Source organism: Pieris brassicae, chromosome 12, assembly GCF_905147105.1.
Source record: "Pieris brassicae chromosome 12, ilPieBrab1.1, whole genome shotgun sequence".
NCBI lineage: Eukaryota > Metazoa > Arthropoda > Insecta > Lepidoptera > Pieridae > Pieris > Pieris brassicae.
The window spans coordinates 5,033,731-5,041,365 of NC_059676.1; positions in this window are offsets into that span (position 1 = coordinate 5,033,731).

The following is a 7,635-nucleotide window of genomic DNA, read 5'->3' on the forward strand; positions in this document are numbered from 1 at the left end:
AAACTTTCTATGTACTTACCCAAGTTTTGACAAACCGTTGTTGCCCATTGGGTGAAGAAAACCACGACATCTGTTCAAGTTCATTTGGAGTAATGACGAACATTGGTTTCCTTGTAAATGGCCGTGTGTGATAGAGGCCGCGAAATATTCCCAGGCGCGATTATGACAACACGGCCTATGGAGAAGACAGCCAGGCTGGCTCCCTCCACCATTAGGATAAAAGTCAGCTATTTTATTATTTGTTAAATTTCCATGTTTGGCGAGCATACGTACGGCACCGTATTAGGCACGAGTTTAGTACTTTAGTTTTAACTTTGATCGGCATGCTGCGTTTGAATATGTCCTTCATTGTACAGTATTTGTTCCAGGTAAGCTGTGTCCTACGTTCTAGTTCTTGATCATTATTATTGTGGTGTAAGCTTATTTGTTTACCCAGGTATATGTCTATCTGTCTGTCTGGTTCTAGTTTAGATTTCTTTTCCTGTTTCAGATAAGAGAACCAAGTCGTCTGCAAACCTTAGGTGGCTTAGGTAGGCATCTATAATTTTATTTTTATATTTTATTTATTACTATTACTTTTGTTTAATTTCTAAGAAGTCTACTGAACCGATTTTCATTGTGCATTACCTATACAATTTAATAAAGACATCATACTATACAATTTATTGTTATTCTATAAGACACAACTTCAGACATCTTGCACTGTTTATTTATTTATTAAAGTTTACCACATCATAAATAGTACTAAATCTACTGCATATTTTACAAAATCTTTCATCTAAAATGTATAATTGAATTAAACATAAGTGTTTCAAAGAAAATTAAAAATAAAAAAAGCACAAAATAACATTAACAGAAATTTTTGGTAAAGTAGAAAAACTAATAGAAATAAACAAAAATAATCAAAAAAACAAATAATTAGGTTCGAGATAGGCACCCAACAATGCGCTCTCTATAACCGATCAGCTACTACCGCTACTACCGAATAGCTGCGGATAAGCACTCTTCAATCCGTTAAAATCGCGAAGAATTGGAAAGAGAGGTGCTTGGACTCCTAGGTTGGTTTGGTTTCTGTTCTAATAACAATACAGTATGATCGTTTTATGTCGTTTCTAGAAAACTGAGTGTACTGTATAACATAAGTTGTTATTTCATCGTTCACGTTCCTCCAAAAACACACAACATTAGTAGTCGATTTTTAACTGATTAGTAATTTTTAACAACGAAATTTAATGATTATACGAGTTGATATTGGTAACGTATTAATAAATCAACATCATCCTCTTTATTTAATCCATTTTGGACGTAGTCCTTCTCCATTATCCTCCAGCACCTACGCGTTGCACAGGCCTTTCTGTATCCAGTGGGAGACAAGCTCCTTGATGATGTCGTTATTAGTCCACCTAGTCGATGAGCGCCGAGTCGCCAAGGACCCAACGGACCCAACGCTATGTGGCCGGCCTACTGATTTTTAAATAAATAAGTAAAATTAAGAGGAATGTTTTGACCTTTTACAAGTACAACGGAGGTTTTTGGTTTCGATTTCATGGGAATATAAATAGCTGATAAAACTAGTTACGGCTAGAAAATTATGCATAACGCAGAGAGATGCGTTTGTCCCAAATTCAATTTTTTCCCCCAGCAAATGTACAGGTTCATGAAAAGTAAATTGATAGCTTTTGCAATATCAAAAGTTACAATTCAGAAATCAACGCCATAGCGGCATTCGCCTACAATAAAATAACTACTATTTAAAAGTCATGATATTTACACATCAACAAACTAGATGGCGTATTTAAAAAAAACTATAACAGACACTTAAAGCATTACCCAGTATAATATTTAGATTTTAATGTATGTATTAACGTGATACATACAACTGTCAGACTTGACATCTGATTATCATTTCCTTTTGAATTCCAAGTCGATTTTATGTTTTATAATTTAGACGACATTTAGAATTTGTAACAAAATATTAGATGAAAATATTTATAAAGTCTTCATTAAAAGGTCAGTAGTTATAATTAAATATACTGAAATACATGCGGAAGTTGGAATAAAATAAAACTAACTAAAATGTAACAAGTTGTATACAATATACTATAGATGGCGCTGATCTCAAAAAGGTAGTGTACATTTAAAATAGGATAAGTATATAATAAGAATGTTTACTACATTCTATTGTAAAAGAAAAGGGGTTTTAATTAGTACTAATACTTGCTCGTTGGAATGTTACGTTAACTACGTTAAATTAATTTTAGAGCTGATTCATTTTAATAATTTATGGAAAATTTTAAGCCATTTCAACCTTTTGTATTCAATGTCTTCTATACTCGGGCAGACGAGATTTAGTTCGGGTATAAGTTCTCAGGCGTTGTATTCAGGATCCGTAGGTTGCAGTTATACAATTGGAATTCCTTAACCAAGGAATGTCAGTAATTATTACGTCATATTTTATAGTAATACCACGATTGCTGGAAAGCTTATAAAACTCGGAACATATATTTTGTTTCAATTTAGTAAATATTAAATAAAAGAGAATTGTAAAAAATATAATATCCGAGAACAATAGGCAATGCTAGGATATCAGGAATAATTTCTGTTTACTTAGTACCGTTTTATGGAGCACCGGGTCCACTAAATCGTAGGATAATATCCTATCTCATACGTGCAGGAGTTAAGCCTAGATTTAGTTTCGATTTAAACATACAGGAGGTAAACCTTAATAAACTTTTTCCGTAAATTTTTCTTGACTAAAGGTCCTTTATCAAACATTTATTTAATGAGTCTAACCATATCGTTGATTTATCTAAATTCCATAGGTACCTTCTAAAATTAAATCTCTCAATTTATGTTGCTAAAAACTGACTTGTGTACAAAAGAGAAATATTAGTGAAATTAAAAGGGTGCAATTAGATAACACTTTATTGAATAAGCTTTTAAATGAACCACAAATAAGTTGCCCAGTACCGATACAGTACAAATACTATAAGTGACTTTAAGGTTTTTTCCTATTAAAAATATGAGCGCGATGAAATTTTGTTCACCATGCATAATCTGACCAAGTTACGTGCCGAGACTATAACATAAGCACAATTTATAATTTGTAACTAACTGCAACTCAACTCTAAACTGCGCTATAGAAATTTAAACCATAGTTAATTTATTTAATACCTATTTATATTTAATAATAATATGTATTAAGTTTGTTTGCCTCATCACAATATTGCATTTTACAGGTAATACCATCTCCTCACGATGAGTTGGTGCCTATAAAAGATCTTTAGAAGTCTGTGGTAACAGGTCAACAGTCATTCAAAGAGATGACTATACACTACGATTAAACTAGTAACAGATGAACCAGAAGATAGCAATAAACCTCGCCAAAACCATGTTAATGGTGTTTTTTAGAAAAGAATACTTGAACCAAACAATCTCGGTGGCAGGTGCTATTTTGGAGAGAGTCACTAAATACAAGTACCTAGGCACATGGGTGACTGACGCATGGAAATCTGAAATTGAAGTAAAGACCCGAATAGAAATTGGTCGTGAATCCTTCAACCAAATGAGAAAGGTAGAGTACCTTTCTCATTACAACAACGACATCAGTTTACACCTCCGGAGTAGGATGCTTCAATGTTACATCTGGCCGGTTGTAATATATGGTTGTGAAGTTTGGACCTTGAAGGAGGCAACCATTAAGAAACTCAACGCCTTTGAAATGTGGTGTTACCGAAGAATTTTGAGGATAAGCTGGGTCCATAGAGCCACGAATGAAAAGTTCTTAGGCGCGCCAAACGATCCCGAGAACTCACTATGACCATTAAAAAGAAGAAGATAAGTTACTTAGGACATGTGCATTTGAGTGTTAGTTAAAAGGTACATATTATTTGAAACTTACATATAGTGTGTACCAGAAAATGGAAACCACCATTTAAAAACTTGTTAGTCATCATTATGTATTATATTTGACTACTTGACCTCATGCCACATCAAGACTTATTATTATTTCATTATCTTTATCAAATTATATAGTCAATAAAGTAAAAATAATACTAATGAAAACGAAACATTTTTATGTAAATGATAAGGTCTGGTATATACTCAGTACTTCTATTATACTATAAATTTAAAAAAGTATTTTAATTTAAATTGTCAATGATTTTAGATATGCAGCGGAATATGGAATCATTGTTGTGGGCCCAGGCACTTCACCAAGAGGGGTTAAAATACCTGGAGATGATTAATCGATCGGTCGGTCGAGGGAAAAGACGTGCTAGCAGAAGGAGGAAGTCGTCGAACCAGCGTAGAACAGCTGATGCGCTTGGCGAAGAATAAGAAGTATGACGAGCTGACCGCCAACCTCCAGTAGTGGAGACGTACTATAAGAATAAGAAGAATAAAAAAACTAAAGCATGAGTGGCGTGAGCATATGTGTGAATTAAAAGCATTTGTAAGATTTTAATTTAATTTAAAGTCTATCTCAAATGGCCTATCTATGGTTAATACATTTACCACTTTCTGTTGCATCATAATCAAGGTTTAAAAAATATAGAAATACCGGTAATTTTGTGTAAACATACATTTATACAATATGAAGGTAAGCAATACAGTCTAGGTCAAGTAATCTGTCCCATCTATTTTAAATGAACTCACCACTAAAAGCCTTTGGACGCACGTGTTCCGACATTCAAACTGGACTAATTAATTGGCATTCTGTGACCGACATAGCTAACACGTGGTATGCTCGAAAGATCAGACATTTCCCTTGATGGTCGCTATATTGGAATTCGAATTCTGAATAATACTTTTGTATTCTTATCATACGAAAATGAGTTTAAACATTCACGGGTTTATATAGACACTGGTCTGGGGTACATAGATGTAAATTTATATTATAGTTAGAAAAATAACTAAGATTACAATATCTACATTTTAGATTCAAAAGGGACAAAACGTGTCACATCATGGATAAGACCATTATTCGAACAGCGCATAGGACGACCTTAAGAACGTTTGCAAAACTGCTAGGATGCACGGGCTCTAGGTGGCTTGTCTATGAGAAACATGGCATTTCTGAGAAAAAATCTATACCTGTGAAGAGGATATTACTAAGTAATATTTTAATAGGTTTTATCACATTGTACGCTATCCGCACTTATTACGAGTATCTAGAAAACTCATTCGCTTTAGTCTGTTTTTCTTTGAATATGTGGCCTTGTTGGTGCATTAAATCTATCTATCTATATAAAAGAAGGTCACGTTTGTTACACTATTTATAATTCAAGTTAGTTAGTTAGAGTTAGCTTAGAACCAGCAGACGGACTTTTTATCCCGTTTCCGTGGGATGTAATGTAAAACGTTATATATAATGTTATAAACATATAACAAAACGCAGCAAACAGCAATCTAAAAAATATATCAGTCAGGCCGTTTATTTGTTAAAACTGATATATCGCAAAGTAACACGAAATAACAAAACACAACTGACAGCTAAACGTAATGTTATCTATGGTTCAGTATAAAATTGACAATTAGAAGTTTTACAGTTGTTTGGTCGATGTGTTTATTTCGAGTTTCTATTACCTTATCGTGCCGATATTATCATTAACAATGCCACGACCAGGACGATCGTCTCTTTTCCGACAAAGCCGTCATACAATAAATGGCTGGACCGATTTTGATGTTTAAGTGGAATCGAGAATGGTTCAGATTATTTACATTTAAATGTTTTTTGTTAGAGCAGTGTTGGCCTATGGGCTTCAGCGTGAGACTAATCCTTGAGGTCGTAGGTTCGATCCGCGGCTGTGCACCAATGGTCTTTCTTTCTATGTGCACATTTAACATTCGCTCGAACGGTGACGAAAAACATCGTAGGAAACCGGCTTACCTTATACACAAAAAGTCGACGGTGTGCGTCGGGCACAGAAAGCATCAGTCATAAGTCACACCTGCTTGCCTATTAGATTAACAAATGATCATGAAACAGATACAGAAATCTGAGGCCCAGACATAAAAAAGGATACTTATTAACTGTTTTTTGTGTTTTGTATAAATAATTAATCATTCATTGTAATTAATTTGTTGTAGGCTCTTTCTTTATTTGTACACATATGACATATCTGTATAACTGTTGTTTCATTATGGAACAGAATAATACATTCACTTTTAATAGTAACTCAACTGCATGTAACTATCTTTGTTTGCTTCCAGTCCCAGAGCAGCCTGGACACGAAAGTACAAATTAATATTTAAATATAACATGTCTATAGGTACATGTAACTAGAAAGTTGTGTGAGAGTCGGAAACAATTATTTTATAATTGTTTTTAATTTAAGATAATTTATTGCATTTTACACATCTACACGATTCATTTGTTTTCAGCTATCGTCAGCGAGATACTGCCACAAGTTGACGGTACACTTCTGGACATTGACTTATTAGTTATTGAGATACTACTCCGTCGAATATGTAAAAAGTAAGGTATAGAAAGCTTAAAAGATACTCAAAGAAGGATTCATTAACGCTCGAAATAGACACGATAAATCCTTTTAAACGATTGTGTACGAATCCTAGTGAGATTTTGCTCTAAAGATAGCTTTTTCTATTCTAGATTATAATACTAGAGAGTTCAGTGACCTTTCTTTTTAATTAGTCAAATCGATATCGTGAGCTCTTGGGATTCCAAACGTGTACATTATGGCTGATAAAATAAATGTGTCTAATTTCCACTGAAAAATATTTTTTATTACTAAGATAATAATGAATAAATTAATATCAATTATTTTATTATATACTGATTTTTATTTGACTTTCACCATTGCAGGGCTCTAGAAAGGTAGAATTTTTTCTGCAAACCTAACCTCATTATTGCAATTGACTACAGAGGCACGGTTATTGCATACTTTAGTTGACAACTGTTTGTTGATAGAAAGTCCGAGAAGAAGAAAGTCTGGCGAGCTTATGAGAGCTAAGATACGGATAACCATAATTACCGTCACAGTTTTGAACTACGTTTTATTAATTTAAAATGTGTTTAACATTATCACAATTCACTTTAAATGTTACAATAGTTATTATAGTTATAAATCGTTTATTTGCAATTAAAATGGTACAATCAGATTAATTATTTATATAAAAGCTATATTATATAAATATTAATAATCATAGTGTCAATAAGAACAGTTAAGTTACTCATAATTATTGTCAAAATTATAGTAAATTTTTCAAATATATCGTGGTGCAACATGCAGGCTTGGTGTTCTCAAGAAAATACACATACATTAATGTTTCAGTAGCCATCAATCAGTTTACATCTGAACTTACTTAAATAACGAAAGTCCTGAAGGAGCGTTCGACGGACCAGTAAATTAACGTTAAATTCTTACCAGCACCTTTATAAATGCTGTAATTTCTGTATTTTATGGCTATTTCGTCGCATACCTATACTGCCTACTGACAACATCTTTATCTAGAATATTTTTTAACGTGTGGGTCGGAAGCCTCTTATATCTAATAGAGGCAAAAGTTTAAAAAATCTAGATTTTTAACTGTACTAAAATATTTTCATATGGTTGAAAAATATTGATCTAAAATGAGATTGTTATTAAAATCAATTATAAATAAAACACTAAA